This window comes from Myotis brandtii, unplaced genomic scaffold, assembly GCF_000412655.1.
Source record: "Myotis brandtii unplaced genomic scaffold, ASM41265v1 scaffold196, whole genome shotgun sequence".
Taxonomy (NCBI): Eukaryota; Metazoa; Chordata; class Mammalia; order Chiroptera; family Vespertilionidae; genus Myotis; species Myotis brandtii.
The window spans coordinates 6,698,255-6,708,618 of record NW_005357311.1 but is presented as its reverse complement, the minus strand read 5'-3'; positions in this window follow the sequence as shown (position 1 = coordinate 6,708,618).

Genomic DNA, 10,364 nt, shown 5'->3' with positions numbered 1-10,364 from the left:
CTGGTGAGAACTCAAAATTAAATTTTTTGAGTGTCATTAGGTTACCCGTAAGGTCTTATTTGTCTGTCTTTCCCATGATTGCCTCTGACCTAGAAATGCCTATTATACTTCCATGGAAATAAAGATAATCATAGGACCAAAAGAATTATATCTGAAGAAATAAATAGCAAAATGATCAATAAGTACCTTTTGATTATGTATAGTCATTAAGGACAGAAAACTATGTATAACCCAACCTGATGTGGAAAACTTAAGCATAAAAAATAGCAAGGAAATTGAGGATCTTTGAATCAGCCCAAGATGACTCATTTGGTTTCAGGAAGAATCTCTCCATCTGAGAGTTATTGTCAGCCTGCTTTCAAGCAGTCTTTTTTAAACCTCTTAGGCTGGGAAGGAGAGGTACGCATCGCATTATGGCTCGTGGTTTGTTTTTTGTATTTTTCCTGTGTGAGGTTTTCAAATGACAAAATCAGTCCATACGTGTTTACAAGGTGAAACTATACAGAGTTTGATAAAGAGCTAATCGTCTCCCCAGCACCACTGTGACCACCTCCACTCCATCTCTCACCCCTTGTCCCAAAAAGCATAGTATTAAGGCTGGTGTGTGTCTTTTCAGACCTTTACCCTCATTCATCTACATGCATCCAAGCAAACTTTTATATATATAAGGCTTTAGTCATTCAATTTTCCCCAAATAGACTCATACCCTTAATATGCAATCTGCTTTTTTCACCCCAAAAAATCATTAGCAACCATAGATTATATACTATATATTTTTTTATCTTTTCTAATTCCTTCATGTATGTGTCACACACAGAAAGTCAATTTCACATAAACGCTATCACAGCACACACACAGTGGTGTACAACCTTTTCTCGCTTTTGTTCTTTCTTCTTTTTTCAGCCCCTGCCTCTTCCTTTTGCCCCTCTTCTCTCTCACCCACCACCATTCATATTTCTTGGATGGAAAGTGGGCTTTCTTGACCAGTTTGCCTCTTTCGTTTCAATCTTGAAACTGGAATCCAACTGGATAGGTCAGTGCTCCTGTCCCTCTCAGGAACAAAGTCACACAGTTTTCTGATCCTGCGAGCTGTGGAGACCTTGGTCCCTGCTCACATCAAGGGGGACTGCCCTGTACACAGAGAACTCGAGTGCTAGGTAATGTTCAGGATCCTAGTCCAGCAGGAGCGTTTGGGGCTCCAGAGGAAGCCACCTGATCAAATGCAATCAATAAGGCACCATCAAAAGAAAGGGACTCCATGGAGTGGGCCTGTGGCCTCCAAGGAAAGGGAAGATTATTGGCATAAAATAATGGGGGGGGGGAGAAGGCATGTCAGAGAGCATGCCAGACCACAGCTCTTTTTTTACCCCTTTTGACTACAAGAATGAAACGAGAAATGACAGAGTAATGCCATTTGTCGTTCAAAAATAAAGACCCAACTTACTTATTACTTAGTGCAATCATTTCCTTGCTATGACTACACCTTGAAAGTAATTTGAATTGCACAGAAGATATTTCCCAGGTCGCTGCTGCCACCCACAGTTTGAGGTAGGAAATGTGGGATAAAATCCTCAGCAGCAGCATGAAAATGATGCTCTAAACTGACTTGTTGAAGTACTGCTATTCTATACTTGTATGGTTTTTAATGTATTCATACTTATCCTTAACCACACTCACAGAATCGTTTGATAGGTGATGAATAAACAGATTAACACTTGAATTCAATTACTCATTCCAGGTTTGGCACTTTTCCCACGGCAAGTAAATCAGTCTTGTCAAAATTGGACTTGTCATTTAATTAAGCCTGAGCATTAATAGTCCCGTGGCCTTCAGAGACATCTTTGTGTCTAACTGAGCCAGTTTAGATTGTCAGGGTAAAGAGACAGTACTTAAGAGGACGGAAATGTTGCAAGTGAGACCACATTACAAAGCCTTCTGTCTAGAATGCAAATGTTGTGGCAGTATTGTTCTAATGGTGGATGAAGACTCTTTATCTGTGGATGAAGACTCTTTTTTGGTTTAAGATCTGATGGAGATTGAACACTCCCCATAATTCATGAGGAGGATATTACTACCAACATTTTGTAGGTAGAAAATAGAAGCTCCACGAAATGAATTATTCACTTCTTCACAGGCTTCTGCCTATTAGCAACAAAGAACATTCATTCACTCAGAACTCTACAACCAATATTTGTTTCTTTAAATAATAATTTTAAAATGTTATCAAAAGGTAAGAGAATACCAAAAAAAGAATTCCATCAAAGAATATATGTCTATATAAAAAACTTTTTTGTTGTTGCAAGAGTCTTCTTAACTCTGAGACCCAACTCTCTGACAACAGGTTTCAGCAAACTGAGTCATATCAAATTCCAACAATGGTCAGTGAATTCCAGCTCAGTGATTGATCAAGCTAAGCCCAAACTACTCCAGTGAAAGAAACGCTTGTGTAGCCTACCTGTTCAGTTATGGCTAGATTGGGAGATAGACAATGTCACTCTTACATCAATAGAGAATATTCTGGAACTTCAGTCTGTAAATTAGCAGGAAGCCCAATTTTCCCGTGGACCTTCTCCTCCTAACAGCTTCGGGAATCGCTAGGGGTGTTTACTAGTGTTCCAGACCCAGTTCTGATGGTCCTTGCCACTTCCAGTGGAGCAGAAAGTCAGCAAGAGAAGTCTGCACCATGGCCGAGGCTGCTTGGGGTGCTGGCTGCTCCTGACACTGGCTCCCACCAGGTTGCCATGGCTGCTTCCCTCCATCTATCTGCCAGTGACTACAGCTGCTGCCATCACGTTGGCCTCAAAGATGAAGACAATCATGTCTCCTGATTATTTCGCTCCAGCTGTGGCCCAGGTCCTACCCCTTAGTTGCCAAACAGCACAGATACCCACAGGGAGCATGTTACAATCACCACACAGACCCATCCTGAATTAGACTTTCCTAACAGAAGCTCACTCACCTACCTCAGAAATGCTTCTGGAGGAGACTTTTCTCAACTTTCCCTAAAGACCCAATGTTAACTTCTCCTTGGAATGCCTAACAGTGAGAATTCCCATTCTTTTAGGCCAAGGTCTACCTGCACCGACGGATATGGGGAGAAGAGCAATGGCAGCTGATCATAAGGCTCCTGTGACAACCACACAATAGATTATCCTTGACTTATCATAAGTTGAAAATATCATAAGTCAAAATGCACCTAATACACCTAACCTACCAAACATTGTAGCTTAGCCTAGCCTACTTGAAATGTACTCAGAAAACAATATCCAAACATGCCGGTAATACAGGACACTACAGAGTGTGTCTGCTTACCCTCGAGACTGCAAGGCTGACCGGGAGCTGTGGCTCACTCCTGCAGCTCAGCATCATGAGACAGGAGTACATATCCCATATCACTAGCCCAGGAAAAGATAAAATTCAAGATTCAAAGTACAGGTTGTACTGAATGTGAATTGCTTTCACACCACTGTAAAGTCAAAAAAATCACAAGTCAAACCACTATAAGTCGTGGACTGTCGGTAGTCTGATACCAGTTCTTCCCCCGCAAAGACTTGGTTATTTGGTCTTAAATGGCATCCTGCATAGGACATTTGTATTCCAGGCTAGAAGGAAATATACAAACTCAGGCCTGGCACTTTTCAACCTGTCATCATTAAGGTTTAAAAACAACTGTGAAGCCCACACTGAACCCAGCCACCAGGATGCACTGCACAGCTTTGTAACAGAAGAAGTCACACATTACCTTCAATCTAAACAGTACCCTGAGAGGCTCAACACAGGGCCAGTCTGCCTGGGTCTGAACCCTGGCTCTGCCACCTTCCTAGCCCTGTGACTTTAGACAAATGATTTAACCTCTCTGTGGCTCAGTTAACTCAGCTGCTGAATGAAGTGGGGTGGTTCTGAAGATTGAAATCAGTTATCCTATATAATAAAAGCCTAATATGCAAATTGTCCCCTCCGGTGGGCGGTCGACCAGGAGTTCGACTGGGAGACTGGGAGTTCGACCGCTTGCTAGCAGGCGGCAATGGACTCACTGCCAGCCCCGATGAGAGCGGGACTGTGGTGGGATGATGGAGCAGGTGAGCAGGCGGTGCCAGGCCAAGGCAGGTAGAACAGGGTACCTGATCGCCCTGCTGGCCACCCCAAAGATGGCGACTGGTGGCGGCGGCAGGGGGGTATGGCTGGCAAGTGGGTGGTGCCAGGCCAAGGCGGGTGCAAGTGGGGGCCCGATCACACCATATTCAGTGACCAGCGGTGGCTCTGACCCTTCCATTACAGAGAAAGGGCAAATAGCACTCTATATAATAAAAGACTAAGCGACCCTTACAGCTGAATGATCAGAACGACCAGTCGTGATGATGCTCACTGACCACTAGGGGGCAGATGCTCAATGCAGTAGCTTCCCCCTGGTGGTCAGTGTGCTCCCACAGGGGAAGTGCCGCTCAGCCACAAGCTGGGCTCACGGCTGGCGAGTGCAGCGGCGGTGGTTGGAGCCTCTCCCACCTCCGTGGCAGCACTATAGAGTAGCGAACAGGTGGGTGGTAAGAAGTGAGGGGTCCCAGAGTGAGAGAGGGCACAGGCCAGGCTGAGGGACCCCCCACCCCAGTTCACGAATTTTGTGCACAGGGTCTCTAGTATTAAAAAAATTCTTCTAATTATTTTCCTTTCAATGTGCACAAATCTGTACACCAGGCCACTAGTTATAATTGTAACATTCATTCTATAAGTATTAGTTATTATTATTGTTACCCAAAGGCGTTGAATAAAAATTAAATTTTTTTAAAAACCACTGCCAAAGCTACACATGGGAAGTTGGGATAGGGGGAAGCCCACAGAATGACACCAACTAAAATAATTTCGTGCCTTATAGTAACATAACGCTTTTGCATTAGCCAAGGTTGCAAGCAGGGCATGCTGAAGACAGTTTTGCAGGAGGCCAGCACCTGTGGAAGTTGTGAACACTGGCTCCAGCCCTGAGGAACTTAGCCAGCCTCGTTCCAAGCACTGAGGTTCTTCGCCATTTTTTTCTTCAAGTTAAAATTTTAAATTGGCCCGTGTCACATTAACCTAAATCAGAACCTCTACTTTAAAGTTTGGAATTCAATTAGCAGGGACAAGTAATTACTTTTACCTCACTGACCGGCAATATTCTTCAGAGAGAGGGAGTTCAGACTTCACCTCTGGCAATGGTTCCAAGATCTGTCGCTGCGGACCTTGCCTCCCACACACCTGGCCAGATGGCCAGACCGAGCCCTGGATGGACCCCTGCAGCTGCCGCCTAGATCACATCTCATTTGGGAAATAGAAACCCAGATCTGTTATCCTCAGCTCTGGGAAGAGCTCCCTTGCAATGCTGGCTGGCAAAACATATAGGATGTCTTGCTAATAATTTCATTCAACCCTCAGGAAAAGTCACTCAATAAGCTTTCAAATCATACCTACATCTCTAAGGGTGTGTGTGTGTGTGTGTGTGTGTGTGTGTGTGTGTGTGTGTGTGATGTTTGTGTTTGATAGCTGAGCCCTGGGGTGTGTTTCAAGTGCATCAGGCCTGGAGTTAGGGATTCTGAGTGTGAGTCCTGACGCTGCCACTTACTAACAACAGAACCTGGAGTGTGATTCACTTCATTTACGTGAGCCTTGATTCACCTGTGTGTAAATCATGCTCTCTCCTAGATGTGTTCAGTGATTAAATAAGATACTAGAGATTATGTGAGAAGACTTGAAAAAGGATAAAACTTGTTATTATTCTGTAATAGTTAGTTCCAAACAAATATCTAACAGAATAATTTTTAGACTCTACCTACTCCCACGACACACATACCATAGCAAGCTATTTGATAGCAAGTAGTGCCTTTCATCTCCATATGCCCAGTGTCTAGCATAGCAATGGAGACATAGTAAGAGTTTGGTATAAGTTTACTGAATGAACAGAAAAGCAAACACTTGATCTGAGACCTGTCCAGTCACCAAGGTGGGTACCAACAATCATATGTTTGACCTGAGATCTTGATTTGACACCAACCAACACCTAGTTCTGAAAGCATAGACAGGATGTGGCTAAGTGGAAATTTCAAAGAAAAAAAAGAGACATAGAAATGCACAGTACTGAGCAAAGTGTTCGTATTTAAATCATGTTTCAATATAGCAGAGTAACCTAAAGCCAATGGGGTACATTAAAAAATGCATTTTTATTTAATATGAATTTTAAATATTATTGGGACTCATTTGCCTCCCCAACCAAGGCCAATTCCATTAAAGGATAGAAACTGTGATGCTCGGAGAGATGAACTGTTTGCCCAATGTCACCCATCCAGATGTCTATGCAGATGTCAGGTCTACTAAATGTCAGGTCTTCGAACTTTTTGCCAGTGCTCTGAGCCTCAGAGGTACATCAGGGTGACCATGAAAGGACTTTCAGGTAGCGTAGTGCACAGCAACAGCTATCCATTGTGACTTACCCCCAGCTCAGCTCAGCTGGAGGCACTGAATCCCTGCAGCAGGAAGGCTCAAACCCCCTCAGTCTTAGGCTACTGAGAATAGAGCCATCCCCACCAACAGAGGTAGATGGAATCAATCTACTTTCCTAAGCCCAGATAAACCAAGGTGATTACACAGAGCTATATTCTTCCTCACCCCACCCCTGACAGTCTTATCTTGGCTTCTGTTCCAACTCTCAGAAACTTGGTCCTGGTCAGACCTATGTCCCCAAGAGACTGAACCAACTGTCCTCAGACCACAAATAGCATCAGAAATGTCATGGTTCTCTCTGGCCCCCAAATCAGGTCCCTGGCAGTCATAGGAGCCCAGATCAGTCTTGATTTACTGCTGTGAAGACTGGAATCCAGCTGTCTTGCTTCCTAATACAGTGACCCTTGAACAACATGGGTTTGAACTGCATAGGTCCACTCATATGAAAATTTTTCAATAAACACATACAGTATAATAAATGTATTTTCTCTTTCTTATGATCTATCAATAAGATTTTATTTTCTCTAACTTAATTATAAGACTACTGTATATAATACATATAACAGTCAAAATATCTGTCGGTCAACTGTGTTATCAGTAAGGCTTTCAAACAATAGTAGGCTATTTGTATTTAAGTTCTGAGGGAGTCAAAAGTTAAATGTAGATTATTGACTACACAGCGGGTCAGTGCCCCTAACCCAGGGGTGGGCAAACTTTTTGACTCGAGGGCCACAGTGGGTTCTTAAACTGGACCGGAGGGCCGGAACAAAAGCATGGATGGAGTGTTTGTGTGAACTAATATAAATTCAAAGTAAACATCATTACATAAAAGGGTACGGTCTTTTTTTTTTTTTAGTTTTATTCATTTCAAACGGGCCGGATCCGGCCCGCGGGCCGTAGTTTGCCCACGGCTGCCCTAACCCCATGCTGTTCAAAGGTCAAGTGTAGTGACTTTCCCAAGGTTCACTGCAGTGGTTCTCAAGTGTGGCTGCACATTGGAATCACCTGAGTCCTACTCCCAAAGTCTAGAATGCAGCCAGGGTGTCAGAAGTTTCAAGACCTCCCTGGATTATTCTAACAAGCATTCAGGGTTGCAAATGACTTGTTTGGTGTTCCTAACCAAATCACTTCTAGTGCTTGTTTAAATATGGAGTCTTGGGTCCCAGATATTATACACTTAGGCTAGGGTGTGGGAATATATGTATTTTTGATAAGCACAAGCTTCTGACGCAGGCACTGGGTACATACAAACTGCTCCAAAGGCTCAACTAAACCAAGGAGCAGAGATTGAATTATTTTTCATACCATCTTCATAGAAAAAAGAAAAATCGAGTTCGGTCCATGAGCTAGAGGACACCTAAATGCCTGCAGAAAACTTCATTTGTGCAAGGCCCCAAGGCTCTTTACCTGCCTCCTAAATTACATACTTTAGTTATCTTTGTTTAATAGCTACATTTTTAAGTAGCTCTAAATATGACTACAGCAAGCCAGTGCTTGAACATTCCAAAGCTCTCATCTCGCCTTATGCTTCGCTAAAGGCATAAGGCATGTAGCTAAATGCCCCCATCTTGGCACCATTGCCTCCAAATTCCCAAAGGAAAGGGAGGCCTTCGCATCACTGACACTCTCAGTTCACTCTGCACACCTGCTGCAAAAGGCAGATTCTGGAAGGCAATGCTGTAGTCAAGGGGGTGGGAGGGAATCTCAATTTCAAAATAATTGGGGGGGAAATCCTCTTGGCGCAGAATATGTTCAAGAGAGATTTTTGAACAGAAAAGCTGCTGACTATCCCCAGCTAACAACAGGCATCATTGGGTGTAAAGCAATTGGCTAAATCTGTCTCTGTATTTCTCAGTAATATGATAAATGTAAGGAGAAGCAAACTTGTCTCGGTATCCCACAATGTGATAAATGACAGGAAACGTAATTGTGTAATGCCAATAGCACCAGAAAATTGCAAATCTCCAAATGAAATGTTCCTTTCAATCACATAATCAAGTGACTGACAGGGCATTCCAGATATTACCTAAATTACAGCTAATTTTCTGTAGCGGGTTTTCTGCATCTTGCTCTGCCGCACTGGCAAAAAAGGTAGGCAGCAACGAGAAGTCATTAATTGCATAAAAAGGAGCTTCAAAAGCCTGGCTTCCTTTCCTGACGCTTCCGCACAGCACTAACGCAACACACCACGCGCATCTGCGGTCACGGATGTTGTGTGGCCCTCACCAGGCAGATACTACAGGGGACTCTTGATCACCATGGAGACCAAGGCTGGGTTTGGGATGCTTGTTACCTGGAGAAAGAATAAGAAGAGACACTGGCATAGCTAGAAATTCTGGGCTTCTGATCAAAACTGTCAGAAAAGGACCCTCATTCCTAATTAATTTTAAAATAGAGAGATCTTCTACTGTGAGGTAGAGGAGCTTTGGGGCTGTATTTAAACCAATGGCACGCGGGGGGGAGGGGGAATTATTATATTAGAATTATTGTATCACAAAATCCTTTCATGCTTTGCTTGAAGAAAGAAAAACCTGACTTGAGTTGGCTTGAGGCATAAAATGGGAGTTTATTATAAGGACAGAAAAACGTTTCCAATCCCCCAAGGACAAAGATGCAGCAGTGTTTCTGGAACCCAGAGAGCGACTATGCATCACTTTTACTCTCTGATTCTTTTTATTCATCTGTTCCTTCCTTACTAGAAGACCAACATTTTCTGCTACTCAGTTGTTAGTATGGTTGGGAGAAGGTATCTGTCCTCATGTCTGAGTTTCCCAAATTATACTCTCCGACAATGGAGACTGACTCTCTCATGCCCATCTCCGAATTCCCAGGGCAGGGGTTCTGAGGGGTCCAGCTTGGGCTGAACGCTCACTACTGATCTAATCCCTTATTTTCAAGTGGGTGTTTGGGGCACATTATACAAACATGACAGCCAACAGCCCGTTCCTGAGAATGGGGAGTTTAGGCTAGCATTCAATGGGGTCATTTTAAGCTGGGAATATACCTTCATAAGGGAATTGCTACACAATTATTATGTCATCTGAGTCTCAACCACCTCAGAGGTGTTATTTGACAGATAAGAAAATCAAGGCTCAAAGAAGGCATATAGCTAGTAAGTATTAGAGCCATAGCTTGAATCCAGGCCTCCTGCCTCCAAATGCTACATGGAAAAAAAATAAATAAACAGAAACAACTTTCTCTCCTCTTTTGCCTTTAAAGTTTATATTGTTTATTGTGCTTTTTCTGCCCAAAGCATATTCCTTCAACCAATTCTGAATACACGCATGCTTTATGCAAGGCATTATGCTAAGCCTGATGAGGAATATGAAGCCTGTCTTCAAGATGCTTAGAATCTATTAGATAAGACATTTAACAAATTCATCTGCCAAGGCTCTTAAGGCCACCACATAACACAACTCCAGGGAGCATCATTCACATTTGAGTCTTGGGAATGGCATCTTCTAGAGTAATACAGTGCATGGTGTAAGGCCCATCATTGCCACGGCTAACCCACTTCTTCCTTTCACATGCTCCTTAGTAGATGGTTAATTTTTGCAATGTAGAGTCTAACTAAAATAAGAATTGATACTTTAGCATGTTCCAGAACCTGGGAAGTCTCTAACATTAAAAACCCCTCTCTTATGGACAGATACATGCAAAAAAAATGAAACTTGATCACCAACTTACACCATACACAAAAATAAATTCAAAATGGATAAAAGACTTAAACGTAAGATGGGAAACCATAAAAATCTTAGAAGAATCCACAGTTTCTGCACAGCAAAAGAAACCATCAACAAAACAACAAGAAAGCCCACTACATGGGAGAACATATTTGCCAACATTATATCTGATAAGGGTCTAATCTCCAAAATTTACAGGGAACTCATACAACT